Below are 17,050 nucleotides of genomic sequence, written 5' to 3'. Positions count from 1 at the left end.
CCACTCCCACTAATTTTTGTATTTTTAGTAGAGATGGGGTTTCACCATGTTGGCCAGGCTGGTCTTGAACTCCTAAACTCAGGTGATCTGCCTGCCTTGGCCTCCCAAAGTGCTGGGATTACAGGCATGAGTCACCATACCTGACCCCAGATATGTTTTAAAGCCTTTACAGTGATTTGGCCAGATTATATTTCTTAAATTGACACAGAAAATTGAAATTCATTCATTCAACAACTATGGATGCTCGAAAAGTGAGGAAACACAGGATCAATTTATTTTTCAACAGTATGTTAATTATACTTTTGAATAATATGCTCAACATGTTTTTCTGTCAACTTCCAGCTATATTTCCAGTTGAAGTACTTCCAAATGTAAAGCAATGAGATCAGTTGTTAACCTGGAGAAAAATATAATAAATGTACCGTGGAGTATGCCTAAAGTCTGGAAACTGAAGGAAAATAATGTATTTATTATGTTTTTTTTCCAGATAAACAATTATGCTCATTGTTTTAAATTTGGAGATACTTTGTGTGAGAGGCATTTGGAATTTGACAAAATATATATTGAGGATATTATCTGTAAACATAACAGTATATATATATTTAAGTTTCTTGACTTCTTGGTCTCCCTGTATTTGTCAAGTGTCGACTATGCGCCCAGCACTGTGTTAGCATGGGGTATGCAATGGTGAACAAACATGGTTCCTTGTGATCAGCATCTACTCACAGGCACAGAACACAGATGTTCATTTCCAGGCTAAAATGACATCTATAATATTTTGACAGCAAAATATCAATGACTACTTTTAAGGAATAGAAGCAGTCATTAAGAGTGAATGAATGAACAAAAGAGAAAGGAAAGAAGGAAGGAAGGAAGGGGGAGTAAAGGAAGGAGGAAGGGAGAGAGGGAAGGAAGGAAGGAATGATGGAAGGAGGCAGAAAGGGAGGGAGAGAGTGAGGAAGGGAGGGAAAGGAAAAGGAAAGAAAAAAACAAGAAAGGCAGGCAGGCAGATAATTCAGCCTAGTAGGATTAGAAACAGTTTTGAGTGAGAAGGATACCTTAGGCATCATCTAATTTAATGGCTCAAGAGCAGTTGTGCATTGGAATCACCTGAGGAGCTTGTTCAAGCTAAAAGTGCAAGACTGCACCCAAAACCCACTGCATTAAAATCTGCGTATTTGTATTTTGAAAGGTACCATAGATGTATGTGATTCAATCCTTTGATTAGTATGCACTGATCTAGTCTAATTCTCTCATTTTATATATGAAGAAACTGAAGCCCAGAGAGGCTGAGAGATTGGCCCAAAATCACACAGTTATTATACTAGTCTGAGTTTTCTGGTTTTAATCCAAAAAACTGTTAAAAAGAAAACTGACCTTTTCTGTACTATTATAGCACTTCCCTCCACTACTGTCTATGTTGGGATCTCTACTTGAGAAAAGACAGGATAAATGGACAAAGTATTTCATTAAAAGTTATGGAATGAGGCCAGGCGCAGTGGCTCACGCCTGTAATCTCAGCACTTTGGGAGGCTGAGACGGGTGGATCACTTGAGGTCAGGAGTTCAAGACCAGTCTGGCCAACATGGTAAAACCCCAGCTCCACTAAAAATACAAAAATTAGCCAGGCATGGTGGTGTGTGCCTGCAATCCCAGCTACCTGGGAGGCTCAGGCAGGAGAATCTCTTGAACCCTGGAGGCAGAGGTTGCAGTGAGCCGAGATCGCGCAACTGCACTCCAGCCTGGGCAATAGAGGGAGACTCCATCTCAAAAAAAAAAAAAAAAAAAAAAAGTTATGAAACTAAAGCAAAGACGTCAGTATCTACAGGCAGCACAAACAGTAACAAAAAAAGACCCATCATATACTGTCATAACCTGGTTGCTTCCCGCCTAAACAGCCAAATCGGGCTAGCTTAAAACATTCTCACAGAAAAATCATAATTCCTATCAGTTTCTCATTTCAGCACTGCAATGAATAATAATTTTGGTTTCCGTGGGTAAGGAGGGGGAGGAAAAAAAGAGTGATTTTTCTGATTTATTCCTTAAAATTCAAAAGGTTAAAAAAAAAATGTTCCCAGTACCTCAATATGGAGAAAGCCTGGTCTGCTTTTAACACTTCTGGCAGTACTTGAGGACACGTTTTTGGCTATTAGCCTGCCAAGCTGTTTAAGCTTATAGAAGGCCCACAAAGGGAACTGGTATGATTAAGTTAGTTAAACACAAACATCTTCTCTGTATATTTTATTCCCTCCTTTCACATTCACATGAAACATAAAAGGCTAAAGCAATTCAGAACTAGGTGAGGGGGGCAAGTTATTTATCACTTCAGCTCCTTTCTCAAGGCTTGTGTAAATAAGAACTGGAGCAACTCAATGAAATTATTCATATGATCCTTGCAGTGAACAAAGCTTAGCATCAGAAAGCAGTTCAAAATTCCTACGAAGCATATGTATTCTCTTACAAGAAACATCTGTGATTCTCTAATGCACTTCAGACCCAACTTTATCTCTTTCTAAAAATTATGTAACATGCATGCACTTCAAGCACTGAACATACTTATTAATTACATAGTCACAGAAGAATGTAAAATGTCATCTTTTTTTTTGACGTACATTATAACACGTATTTCAACATTAGAACACTAAGCAGTCTTCTTATATAAAATCTAACATTCTCTAAATGATTTGGAAGAGATATCTCAAAGCAAAACAAAACACCATGCTACATAGCGCAAGCTTGTCCAACCCACGGCCCGAGGGCCACATGCCACCCAGGATGGCTTTGAATGCGGCCCAACACAAATTTGTAAACTTTCTTAAAACATTACAAGATTTTTTTTTTGTGATTTCTTTTTTTTTGTTTAGCTCATCAGCCATTGTTAGTATTTTAGTATATTTTACGTGTGGCCCAAGACAATTCGTCTGCCAATGTGGCCCACAGAAGCCAAAAGATTGAACACCCCTGAAACCTAGCCCCTTTCCAGATTCCAAATCAGGAACTTAGATTATTCACGCATGTAAACAGGATAGTTGGAAATATCAATTATAGGTAACGAGTTATGAGTTTCATCAGAAAATTGCCATAATATTTGCTTATCAGTGAGATAAAGCAAAGAAGTGCAAATGTCTCTGGTGAAACTATACATGGCTTACAGCAGTTTACTATTATTAGATTGAAACTGTGTGTGTGTGTGTGCGTGTCTGTGTGTGTGTACACAGAAGGCAGCATGTTAACTGGGGCAGAGGAGCTGGCCAATATAGAAAAAGGTTTTAATAGACTTTCTATTTCAACCATAGTTACTGTGGGTTTTGTCTCTATAGCAATGGGCCTGGGTAAGGTGGATGTGTCTGGCAAGCTAGGGTGCTAGGCTGGTAAAATAACATAAACCTCATTTTACCTTGAGTGGAGCAAATTTCCTCCAAGAAGTTTTGCTTAATGGAAAGACAATTTCCAAGGATAAAGTGGATTTAAGGGAAAACTCTAAGCATCGCTTGGTGGGCACTTCTTCACAGTACAATACTATGCAAGTTTAACCTCACACCTTCTCCTAGATTTCATCAAGGCCTCCAATAGCATTAGTTACTGGTAGTACTTTGAATTTGGGCAGTCACCTAACCTCCAGGATCTCAATCATCCCTAGCAGCATGGGCTAATTTCAGCTGTCTCTACAGGGGCTACATAAAACATGGCATTTACAAATTTGGATTATACAGTACTATTTATTACACGATGGAAGATTTCCAAAAACGCCAGAAGAGATGTTGGCATTTATGCAAGTCAATTACTGTTTGACCCAAAGAAGCACTATATTCTATAGGATGTTTTTGCCAGGATTGAAAGAGCCTATGTGAAAACACCTTAATTAGGACCATCTTAGCACCTCACTTACTGGATACCCTCTAGCTCTACGTGTTATGTTTCAGGCGGGCCAAAATTGTCCTGGAAACAGAACTCCCCAGTTCTATTACCCGTCCATTCACTCCAAGTCCTGAGAGTGTATATTTTCTTATTTTCAGATCTAATAAGTCAAATATATCTGGTAGCTATTAAAAGATTTAAACTACCAGTTTTAAAAGCTTTAAAAAAAAGGGTTCAGTGTTCAGAGATTTCCAGCCCACAGAGGAGGCAAATTTGGAGAGTTTACTTCCTATAAAATCATGAAATTATGTGCTGATTCCCCTCGACCCTTCATTTTAAGAATATTCTTATTGAGATCCCTCTACCTTTTTAATGTTCTTTTATAACACTTCTTCACAGACCCACAAAAAGAAAACTACAGGAATCTGAAAAATAAAAGTATACCAAATGGTCTCCAATGACCTAAAAAGATAATTACATTGATATGTTCCTAAAGAGGGAGAATGGCAAACTTGAAAACATTAGCTACTTACAATATGCTATAAGATAAACTTGTCCCCTTTACTTCTTTGGGGAAATCCAAGCTCCTATACAACGTTTCTTTAAAATTCCTTTATTAAAAAAGTTTGTTGTGCTTGCTCAAAGCAAATGGCTATCCTAGAAAACTAGGGCCAATATTATATCACATTAAGTGGTGGCTACTTTATATTAGAATTTTTTTTTTTTTAAAGGCAACAAAAATGGGAGGAAAGGTGGTTATAAAAAAAAAAAATCACAGGAAACCAAATAGCCTTTATTTAAATTAAAAGCAATCACAGCCTGATTCTTGGAACACACTTCGAAATGCTTTTTGGCATGCAGCTGCTACATGCCGCCAATATTGTGTGTAATTGGAAACATTTCAAACAGAATTGTTACCAAAGTCAAAGACCATAATTGCAAGCCAGGGGATCTGTGCCTCAGATAAAAGAAGGGCAGCTGAGTGAGAGTGCTCAGCATGGAGGGGTCTACTTACAGGTCTGCATCTCACTGCAATATTTTCATCGCATTACTGACAGATCTTTCTTCCAGAGACCCAGTGAGAAAAGGACATAGAGGAAGCACACGCAAAGCAGAAGCTGGTGGGTGCTATAAATCAGCAGCTGGGACAAAACTCTTAGAAAGGAGTCCATGACTTCAGTACCAGAACAACTGAAATAACACAGCCCTAAGTTTTTTTCTGAAGTGTAATCCACTAGAAATGAAAGGCATCTCTCCCAAGAGTTTACCCCAAATCTACCAGTGAGAAAAATGCAACTGCTGTTGAATTGGTCAGTTGACTTTTAGGCTCACTTAGGATCAAACTTAGAGAAGAAGAAAGTTAAGTAAAGGCAAATGATAGCTGCTTGCTAGTTTCAGCTATAAGTTTTAAAATGTTTACATTGGCTTCTGCCTGGCTGACGTTTTTACTTTTATTTTATATGTAAAATCTCTCTTTATAGGAGAATGAGGCTGGAAAGGTCTAATCGGTTCAGGCTGGGCAATCATTCTTGTTTCTGGAGAGGTCCTTTCAAAAGTAACCAAAATGCATTTAGAGTTTAGCCTAAACAAGCACATAAAACAGAGACATAGGAAGAATTATTACATTCTGAGAGGTTTGATTACCCTCCCCAGCCCCCATAACTGGAAATAGTCAATGCCAGTGGATGAGCGGCTCAGGAATGGTTCTTGGAAAAATCGTGTCATTTTGGCATACAGAAAAGTGATCTGATTATCCTATCATATCTCTGCGCCAGAAGTGTCATGACATCAGCGTGCTCCAACCTGTAAAGCATGTCTCATTCACCATGCTTGCTTCAGAAGAGAGGGGAAGGCGGGAAACAGCGGCTTACTCAGATTCCTCGTGCAATTTTAGGCCAGGCTATTTTCACTGCTCCAAAATGTTCATTCATCAACACGTAGGTAATTAACCTCCACTTCAGTTCAGCGTGACCATAAACAAGGAGGTGCTGTTACCAGTTACTGGGGCAGATGAGGCACTACACTTCTGTGTGCCCAGAGATGGGGAAATCAGAGGCTCGGGGCTGCTGCAGATTCCTCAATGCCATCTTGGTCCTTGGCACCGTGTTCTGGAGCGCTGGCTCCATAAGCTGCACGAGATTTCGAGGAACTGCAACGTGCAGGACTTGGTGCCCAGATTATCGTACTTCCCTCCCTCAACTTGTTTGCTCACATCAACCTTCTAAAGATATTCGTGTGCAATCTAGTAATCCTTTCTTCTGTGACCAGAAGAAAAAGAAGTAATGGTCCCTTAAAACACCAACCGAGCAACCAAGCAACCCAGAAATGCAACCCTTTCACTTTCCTAACTCCTTCTCTTTATTGTGGAATAATTATACATAGATTTAAACAGCTTTAATATTCTCTCACTAATAAGGGTTAAACAACTGATATTATTTTACATAACATGGAGATGAAAGAGACAACTATTTTTCCCAAGGGGGTGGATTCCATGCTAGTCAAGTGATATTTTTAACATTTCTATGCACAAGTAAGAATCACTTTGATTTTTTAAATTACCTTTTCCCCCCGCCTACAGAGATAGGGTCTCACAATGTTGCCTGGGCTGAACTTGAACTCTTGAGCTCAAGTGATCCTCCTCAGTAGCTGGGGCTATACAGCCAAGCACCACAGCATGTAGCTTTCCTGTCTTTGTTTAAAAGAAAACATTTGCTCTTTATAAACTACTTTAACCAGCAAATTAACTGCAGTAACTAGAATACAAGTAGTGATCATCTTTATTGAAAACTGATTCCCATAATATTAGCTAACCTGAAATATAGGTATAGGCCATTAAAAGAGTTACTTAATTACTAGAAAATGCTATGTAAAGATTCTTGTTCCATTTCATGAGTATTATAGATAATCACTCATAACAGTCAAATCTTTGTATTTTGCTTTCAAGTAATTATAAGAGATTTTAGAGAAATTATGATGCAACTTTTAAAACTTATATTTCAGCTTACTCTTTAAAAGTCTCAGTCAAATAAACTACAAATTTTAACTTTTTTGGTCTTTTAGGAATTATCATAGGAGAGAATATTAGGAACAACTAGATTTTTACCTACATCTAACTCTAAAGTTAAGAGTTCAGCTATTAACCCTACAGGGGATCTTTTTTTTTCTCCCTAGCTAATATTAGATTTTATTTGGGTGACTCAAGCTGACTTATTATTACCACCCCCCACCATGGACAAATAGTGGCTCCATAGACCTTGGTTATAAAAACATAATAAGCTTTTTAAGCTTCACTGGTGTTACTGGCAGAACTGATTGAATCTGTCACTTTAGTAAAATATATCACTTTTCTTTTTAAAACCCATGAACCAACAGGCTCACTCAGTGATAACTCGCCAATTAGTACCAAATTGAAGATGGAAAAATTAATTTACTAAGCCCATTCAGTTGCATCAATATGTCTACCTCTAGAAACTATCCAGTTTTTCCTTCCTTCTTCCCTCTCTTTCTCCATGCCTCCCTCTTTTCCTTCCTTCCTTCTTTTTGAGGCTTATTTATGAGAAAGAATCATACTATGTTAGCCACGACTTAATAAACTTGGAGATCTTCAAGTTCATCAGCAAGTGTGCAAACCCTTAACTATGGGTAACATCCATTTATTTGTAGCACCTTTCAGTTTTAATATGTAGAGCACATGCATTGTTAACCTCTAAATCCTTTGTATAAACATTTCTGGAAGAGCTTGTAAAATATCTCCTGCGTTTCCTGACTCACCAGTTGATGGCATTTAGAAGCCCTCTGGTACCAGCAGGTGCTGTATTTTGCTTTCTTCAGGCTCCAGCTGGGCTACAATGACAGATTCCTGTCCCAGGCCAAGCCTAGCCACCGAGGCTAGGACCACATTGGAGGCAAACTGAACCAGGCTCCACCAGACAGCAAGATGAATGGCTGCTATTTAAGTTTAAAATCCCCTGGTGGGAGTAAATATTGTTCCAGAGAAAAGACTTGACAAATATTGCGTCATCCTTACAGAGCTGTCTTGATTAAAGCAGGATCTTTGGATTAAGTTGATGCTTAATTCAAAATGTATCTATCTTGCTGTCATGGGATTTTTTTTTTCCTTTCTAGAGTCTGAAAACAGACATAATGTTGGGGATGGTCAAATAAGGCTGCCGGCTCCCAAGGGGCTAGAGTCCACTCCTGATAATAGAAGGCGGCTGAACACTGACACTTCACTGAGGATAATGGAGACAGCAAAGGCTTAGTGGGAAAGGGCCAGTTGTCACCTAAGTGACAGGCAACAGCTGAGCTCACACATCTGGAGCCAGACTACAGCAAACATTAGCAACCCTCACCCGTCTACACCTTGGGCCTGTCTGAAAAGACAGATGGAAGTTCCTTTTACTCCAAAAGTACGTTGAAAAAATGTCTGATGGTGAACCACGTCAATTACATAACATCAGCTGCAGGCACAGGCTTCCGAAGTACTGATTAAAAAGAGCCAGTAGACCACACTGTATGTATGAACGGATAGATACAAGATACAATTTCATTGATTTGTCATTCATAACATTTATCCTCAAAGACACATATACATGCATCCATTTTATAGCACAAATGCATGTGAATTCTGCAGGAGAGGCAGATTTTTACATGTTTTTTGTTGTTGTTGTTGTTGTTGGTGGTGGTGGTGGTTTTGTTTTTTTTCCCCTTAGACTGGTTCCTGTGGTGTGTTCGCCTAGTTCATGGCCTCAGTTCTGCCGCTGATACCCTTTTAAAAATCAGGAACCAAACGTGTTGGGCTTGTGGTCCTGAACCTTCCTTAGGCAAGCTGGAACTCAGCATGATGCCAGCCGTCCTCCCTCCCCCCAACCCCCAACTTCATTCTTCAGCCTCCTGAAGACAATCTGTGAACAATTTTCCCAAAGTCCCAAGAATAACACAACACTGCCAATAGTCACTGGCGATGCCGTTTGTTTTTCTTAGCGGGCAATGAAAATTTAACAGCATTCTGCTGCATCCTATGTCTCGCTCCTAATAATTATTAACATGCCTAGTTTCTTCAACTTTTTCTGCCTCAAGAGGGGAAGACGCTCCCATTTTTTCCTATATCCTTGTTACATTCAGAAAACACCATCGCGGGGCAGGGGTGGGGGAGATTGGTGGGAGTTGGTGCGCCACTGCTAACCCCCCACCAGGCCCTCTACCCAGCTCGAGAGGGGAGAATCGGGACCCTCCCTTCGGACGCCAGTAGGTGACAGGCGATCCTAAGCGGCAGGGACACGCCAACGCACCGTCGCCTCCCGGCGAGCCGCATCGCCCCGACCCCCTGGCCACAGGAGCTGTTTCCACTCCGGAGAGAACCAAGGGAAGAGTTGGTTGTGATGCAGCAAACAGGAGTCCTGCGGGGAGCGTCTGTGAAGCCCTCTCCATGCTGCAGCGAGTATGTGCTTTCCCTGTCGACACAGCCCAACATATTAAGCCCTTCTCCCTGATTTTCTGCGACACCGACCCAGTCTGGGTGTCAGACCCCGGCGGTGCCAGCGAAGGCGCCTGGCCCTGCCCCTGCGGCGCTCGGCCCCCACCACCGCGCCGCAGCCCTCTCTGCGGAACCCGCCGGGATCCGGGCTGCCACTCACCTCGCGCGAGGGAGATGGAACTCGGCTGCACTGTCCTCGGCGCCGCGCGGGGCTGCGGGCTGCGGTCCGCGGCGTCAGGGGTGGGCGAGGGTGGGCAGCACACGAACCATCTAGAGCCCAGAAAGTCTCCGTGCCGGCCGCGGCGCGTCTCGGGGAAGTCAGCGCAGGCGGCGCGAGGCTGGCATGTTCCGGGAGCGCTGTCAGGCGGCGGCGGCGGCCGCGGGAGGCGGCGCTGGCGGCGGGGCTGCAGGAGGAGTGCGCTCGGGCTCCGGAGCCGCGCGCCGCGGCGCCGCCGCGCACCCCGCCCTCGGCCGCCGGGCCCGGCACGAGCGAAAACGCGGAGCGCGGACGCCGCCGCGGGATCGACGCCGCTGAGCGCGCGCCCACGCGTACCCTAGCGCGGCCCGGGAAAGCGAGGTCGGGCCCGGCTCCGGCCGCAGGGGCGAGGGGCTGCTAGCAGGGCTGGGATCCGCTCCTTGCGCAGCCGGTGGGACAGAGCAGAAGGCTGGTGATGCGAGGGGGAAGTTCACCCGGGCGCGGCCCAGATTCGCAAGTGCGGCTCGCTCGGAGCCTCTGCCCCGCCCCCGATTTTCTGCCTCCCCCCCACCCCCCAACAATCCTGATGGACTGAAAGGCAGGAAGAGTGAAGGGGTGGGGGAAAACAAACCCAATTTCCTCTGATCAAACGATTTGGGGGGAGTACCTATTTGAGTTCCTTGTCCTCTGGGGTGTGTGTGAGGGGGCAGTTAATTAAACGCTTAGATTCCCTACGGCGAGCCTCGCCGCGCAAAGGAACAGTTTGGATTCGATCCTATCTCGAGTAGTCCCGCAGGCTGCTCTGAGTCTCTGCCCCGGAACCGAGGAGTGATCTTTCAGAGCAAGAAGCCAAAGTTCAGCCTCTAGTCCATTCCTTTCCCCGCCTCGCCCTCGACGGCGCTGGTCGTCTCCCTGAAAACTCAATGTGGGGGTCGTGCCCCCGAGAACCTCAGCCCACCGCAATGTCCGGAGCCTGACCCAAGCGAGCGTGGCGCACTTAAAACCGGGTTCAAAGCATCAATCCGATCACGGTGACAATTTTTCATTGGCTAAACTACTCTCCACGTTTTCAGTCTGCTCAATTCCCAGAGCTGGCCTCTCAGGCGCACTCACCCACGTTGAACTGAGACTCAGCCTGTTTGAAAGTTCTGCCCTGACATTTGTGTCACACTAAACCTTGGAACCCCCCACTCTCTCCAGTTCCGGATCGGTGGAGTCTCACCGTGTGGGTACTATTTCCCCGGGCTGCCGAGGACAGACACAGGCGGCAGCTGGTAACCCGAACTTGACAGGTGCCTCTGCAAAGCCAGGGCTTCCTTGACCGCTTTATCCCCTCCTCAACGCTCTAGGATATTGTATCATCTTCCAGGAAGATGAGGATGTGTGTGGGGGGAGTGTGGAGAGAGGTGTTGACTGATGCAATTTTTATCCCTTTAAGAAAAATCAAAACTGCCAGTCTCAGAATTTTTCAGAACACCAAGTCTCTTTGATTTTCGTTGGGAATAAAGCAAAGGAATGCTCAGCAAAAATGGAGCCGATGAAAAAGAGGATGTAAGGAAATAAAGGCAAATGGAGGAGGAAACTGTCTAAATCCAGGAAAATAGCCTCAGCGCTGTGCTCTGTAATTGTGCCTCAGATCTCCCCACGCTGTAGATACTTTCTCCTCTCTAGATACCCAGGCAGAGTTCCTGAGCGCAGATCACTCAGGAAACAAGGCTGTTGCTTTTGAAATAATTCCACTTGCTAGTGGTATTATTATTATTATTATTATTTAGACGGAGTTTTGTTCTTGTTGCCTAGGCTGGAGTGCAGTGGCGCCATCTCTGCTCACTGCAACCTCTTCCCGCCGGATTCAAGCGATTCTCTTGCCTCAGCTTCCCGGGTAGCTGGGATTACAGGCACCTGCCACCATACCCGGTTAATTTTTGTATTTTTAGTAGAGATGGGGTTTCACCATGTTGGCCAGGTTGGTCTCAAACTCCTGACCTCAGGCGATCCACCTGCCTCGGCCTCCCAAAGTGCTGGGATTACAGGCCTGAGCCACCACACCAGGCTGCTAGTGGTATTTGTAATTGAGAGAATCTGGGAAAGAGTAAACCAGGCTGTCTTGCCCCTCAGCATTTTATTGGAGTTGGCCTTTGAAGTTGTCTGTTGGATCCAAAGCAAAGGTGAATACTTGGCCTTCAACCGGGACTCTCATAAAATTACTTTGGCCACTGCATGTGATGGTGTGAGATCAGAACAGTCTGATTTCAAATTTCAGCCCCACCACTTACCAAATGTAACCTGGGGTAATGTAGTTAACCTCCCTTAGGCTTAGTTTCTTATTTGTAAGTGAGGGTAATAATACTCAGCTCAGAGAAACATTGGGAAGATTGAATGCTGCAGGAAAGACTCAATCAGTGGAACGTTTGTATAATGTTATTGTATAAGGTACCTTCTCACAAGCACCCTTCTGTATAGCAGCCTCCCTGCAAACTCCCACAAGTTAGAAAAGAACTATTTTTATTGAGTTGCTCCTGGGTCTCTTTTTCTTTTTTCTTTTTTTCTGAGTCTCTTTTATTAATAGTGTTATTTTCTTTGTCTTTACAAAGCAACATGGTGTCCTACCTTTTGTAAGAAATCAGTTCACTTAGGAAATGTCTACTTTTCTTTTTTGAGACAGCCTTGCTCTGTCACCCAGACTAGAGTGCAGTGGTGATCACGGCTCACTTCAGCCTCACACTCCTGGGCTCAAGTGATCCTCCTGCCTCAGCCTCCTGAGTAGCTGAGACTACAGGCACGCACTACCGCACCTGGCTAAGTAACTATTTTATTTTATTTTATTTTATGAGATGGAGTATTGCTCTTTTGCCCAGGCTGGAGTGCAGTGGCACAATCTTGGCTCACTGCAAATTCTGGCCCCTGGGTTCAAGCAATTCTCCTGCCTCAGCCTCCCCAGTAGCTGGGATTACAGGTGCCCACCACCACTAATACAATGTTTTTGTATTTTTAGTACAGATGGGGTTTTACCATGTTGGCCAGGCTGGTCTTGAATTCCTGACCTCAGGTGATCCACCCGCCTCAGCCTCCCAAAGAGCTAGGATTACAGGCGTGAGCCACCGAGCCCAGCTGTAACTTCTTTTAAAAAATAACCCTCTTATGTGTTGAATTGTGTCCTCCAAAAATTCATGTTGAAGTCCTTACCTGCAGCACCTCAGAATGCAACCTTATTTGGAGATAAGGTCTTTGCAGAGTTAATCAAGTTAAAATGAGGTCACTAAGTTCAATCCTAATCCAATTATGACTTTTATCCTTATAAAAAGGGGAAACTTGGACCGGGCATAGTGACTCATGCCTATAATCCCAGCACTTTGGGAAGCTGAGGTGGGAGAATCACTTAAGCCCAGGAGTTTGAGATGAGCTTGGGCAACAGGGGGATATCTTGTTTCTCAAAAAAAAAAAAAAAAAAGAAAGAAAAGAAAAGAAAGAAAGAATTAGTCAGGTGTGGTGGTGGCACGGGCACCCACCTATGTTCCCAGCTACTGGAAGGCTGAGGCAGGACGATCACTTGAGCCCAGGACATCGAGACTGTGGTGAGTCGTTAAGGTGCCCCTGCACTCTAGCCTGGGTAATACAGTGAGACCCTGTCTGAAAAAGAGGTGGGGAGCAGAATTTGGAGACAGACATGCACACAGGGAGAACGCCATGTAGACGTGAAGGCAGAGATCAGGGTGATGATTCTGAAGCCAAGTAACATCATTGATTGCCAGCCAATTACCAGAAGCCAGGGGAGAGGCACAGAACAGATTCTTCCTCACAGCTGTCAGAAGGAACCAACCCTACCCACACCTTGATGTCAGACTTTTCACCTGCACAACTGGAAGGCAATAAATTTCAGTTGTTTCAGCCACCCAGTCTGCGGTACTTTATTATGGCAGCCCCAGCAAAGTAGCACGATACCCAACCATGTAATGCTCTGAATGTGTCCTGGCTCACTAGAGAGGCTTTTCGTATTTAGATGAAGAATTCACAACAGTGTGGGCCACAAGCTTGAGCCTTAAACAAGCAACAATTTGACAGGTTGGCGGTCTTTGATTCACAGGTCTGTATGATTCCCAGGATTTGCTTGCTTTCTGCTCTCTGTGTCTCTTGTTCACCCACCTCTGGGACTCCTTTCTTTGACCTGCAGACCCAGCTCCACCCAGTGTTTGCAGGGTGAATCAGTGTTGACCTTGTAATGAGCTGCAAGGGCCTGGCTGTCAGGCATGCTCCTGGCTGAAAATCCTACCCATGCTCTTCAGGGCTTTCAGGATAGAGTACACACTCCTTGGATTAGTTCTAAAGGTCTTTCATATTTGCACTGTGCCTATCTCTCTGGCTTATTTATTTTTTTACTACTCTACACCCTTGTTTGCTCTAACCATATTAAACTATTTACAGTTCTTCAAAAGCATCAGGCTGGTTTATGTCTCTGTGCTTTGAAAATACCTAGAATGTTACCCACTGATAATTGCCCTCTTTATTAGCTAACTCCTGCTTATCGTTTACGATCAGACTTAAATGTCACCTTCTTGGTAGTGCATGGATGTGCGTTATTTATTGTTTTGTCTGCCCAGCTTGTTTCTCCCTCTTTGTAATGCCCCCGATTTCCTTTGGGGAACGACCCTCTCCCACTGTCGGTGCACATGGATTAGCTGGAAACTCATCCCTGGTGTTGGTGTTAGGATCAGGTGACCCAGACCTGGAAAATTAGAGCACTGGATCTCCTGACTAAAAGATGAGTTCAGGGATGGGCATATTACCCAGGTCGGGTACTGGGATTTGTGCATGAGCTTTCAGTGATCCCATAACAACAACTTCAACAAGTATTTATTGATCACTTATGTACCTTCCTGCCTCCTTGCTGGGACTTCAACAGTAAACCAAATAGCCAAAGTCTCTACCCTTATGGATTTTACATTCATAGACAGGAGGTATGCTTTGTTCTTCTGTCTTTCAAACATACATCCTGGAATACAAAGGTCTAGATTCCAGAAGCTATTTTTGTCACCACATGAAGCCTGAGCATTAAGCAAGCATGAAGGAGGATAGAAGGGAGAGATGGCTAGAGAAAAGGATCTGACGGCATGGTCTGAGCTCCTGGATCAAACTCTACCTCGAAACAAGATACCAGTAAACTTTTCAGTTAATTTAATATTTTGTTGTCATTTAAGCCACTTTGGGGTTTAAGCGACTTGCAGATTAAGAAGTACTATTTGGTACACCCTTCCAACATTTAGACGCTAATTTAGAGGCTGTTGAACTTTATACTCCTCTATCATTTTATTTATTTGATTAGTTATTCCTTCATTCCAAACAGGATTTATGTCCACTTACTGTTATGTGCCAATAACATATAGCAAATTAGCATAACTTGAAAGTAGGTATGAAAGATGAGACAAATTCATAAAATTCATCCCATGAAGAGTGAGACACAATTTAGTTTTCAGATTTCTAGCAGCCAATGTGACAATGGTTACATAATTCTTACACAGTCAAAAAGGTATCTAAGTTAAAACAATCCTGTTCTTATGAGAAGCATGACTATTGGTAAATTGAAGAGCAGAAAGAATCACCTGCACCCCAGGTCCACATGAAGAAGGCTCTAGAGAAACAATGAACAACATCCTCACAGAGCACTCACAATGCGTTTCTTGGGGATGTTTCTCAGAGCACCCATGAATTCAATAAAATTTATTTTTTAGAAGAGCCATTTAATTACTTCATTTTTTCTGGGCATGGTGGCTCACACCTGTGATTCTAGCACATTGGGAGGCTGCGAAGTGTGGATCACCTGAGGTCAGGAATTCTGAGACCAGCCTGGCCAATATGGTGAAACCCCATCTCTACAAAAAATACAAAAATTGGCCAGGCATGGTGGCGGATGCCTGTAATCCCAGCTACTTGGGAGGCTGAGGCAGGAGAATCGCTTGAGCCTGGGAGGTGGAGGTTGTAGTGAGCTGAGATTGCACCATTGCAGTCCAGTCTGAGAGACAGAGTGAGACTCCATCTCAAAAAAAACAAACCACATCATTTTGTAACTGGCACTTTATAGAATATATGACAATTACAATAAAGCGAATAAAGTGTATCGGTATTGCATAGTTAGCGGGGATGGAGGTAGAGTGAGTGAAGACTTCCTGGAAGAAGAGGCACCTAGAAGATGAACTAACTGAGGGTAAGATGTGTACATGTAGGTGTGTGTGCTCACATGTCCAAGCATTTTGGGCAGAGAGAACATCATGTGTAAAGGTGAGGAGGTGAATGCAAATCGGCTGAATCTAAGGGCTTGAAATATGTCCAGTCTGGCTGCAGTATGGACTGCAAAGGGAGCGTCGTGAGGTGGAGGCTTAGATGAGCCTGCAGAGGTGGGCAGAGGCTGAGGCATGTATGAGCTTAAAAGCAGGGATGAGTTTGGTGGGAGAAGATAAGGAGCTCCGTTTGGATGACCAGAGAAAACTGGTCTAAAAGAAGAAGCCAAAGAGATAGGAAAGATTCAGTGAGAAAGTGTTGATGAGTCCAAAGAAGAGGCCCTTCAAGAAGAGGGTACCAGCGCTCTTCTAAGTTTTAAACTGCCCAGAGCAAACGGTGCTCCATACAGCCCTAGAATCCCATCACTAAAAAGTTTGAGGGAGGCCCTCAAAGGGTCTGATGGGCGGGCTTTGGGGACCCCAGGAGGATTCAGCAGTTTATAGTAATTCTGTAAAGCAGACCGAGCTGATCTGCACTTCCTTCGGGCAATCCTCCACAAATATGCTTTCACCAGGCTTTTAGGAGTAAGGCCAGCAGTGATCTCGAAATTATAATCCTTGGGCAATACTCAACTATTCTGTGTGGTTCATTAAACAAGGAATTATATATTTTCACAGTCAACTGAGCTGAATTCATAATCTCATATAAAAACTGAGTTTACTTAGTACATATGCAAAAAGTGAAGGCGATTTCCGCTCTGCTCAAAGATGAGTGGAGGAAGGACACTAGGTCAGAGTTCATTCCTTTGTCACAGCAATCGTTATAATCTGTGATTTGCCGCCTTTTCCATTAGTTTGCCCCTTGAAAGCAGAATGCTGCCTAAGTCAATGTTGCGACTCCAGTGCCTGGCACAGTGACTACAACAGAATAGGTGCTCAGTATCCATTGAAAGGTAGGTAGATACTGGGACCTTAATGGAGGGCAGGTGGGGAGAAGGGAGTGAGGTGGGGGCAGGTTGGGCTGGCCAGCCCATAGTCTAAGGTGATCCAGCCAAGCCTAGTGTGGTTCACAGTGTGAAGGAGGTCAGGGCCATATATTTGGGCAGTAGAATCAGCCTTAGGATGGGGAGGCAGTGGGCCAGGTGAAGCAGCAATTAGAGGTTAGGGGCGGAGTCTAACCTCCCAGAAAGAGGAAATGTTAGGCTGTTGGTTCAACCAATGGAGCTAAGGTTCAAGTGTGGCCCAGAGTCCCAGTGGCCAAATTAGGAAGCAATGTGAAATCCAGTGGTGTCTACACGTGATTGGGGG

General features: G+C 44.0%; 1 protein-coding gene across 1 annotated transcript in view; it reads right to left on the bottom strand.

The window, feature by feature from the left end:
- The window catches only part of PRICKLE1 (prickle planar cell polarity protein 1), a 126,841-nt gene extending 117,294 nt beyond the window's left edge, over positions 1-9,547 (bottom strand). The window contains exon 1 of the mRNA XM_064369848.1: positions 9,495-9,547. The gene's annotated coding sequence lies outside the window, so the exon portion shown is untranslated. The remainder of the gene's footprint in view (positions 1-9,494) is intronic.
- Between the last annotated feature and the right edge of the window lie 7,503 nt (positions 9,548-17,050).

This window comes from Aotus nancymaae, unplaced genomic scaffold (genome assembly GCF_030222135.1).
Source record: "Aotus nancymaae isolate 86718 unplaced genomic scaffold, 86718_ANA_hifiasm-v0.15.2.pri h1tg000092l, whole genome shotgun sequence".
Classification (NCBI taxonomy): domain Eukaryota; kingdom Metazoa; phylum Chordata; class Mammalia; order Primates; family Aotidae; genus Aotus; species Aotus nancymaae.
The sequence above is the reverse complement of the archived record's forward strand: the minus strand, read 5'-3'. Positions and strand labels throughout refer to the sequence as shown.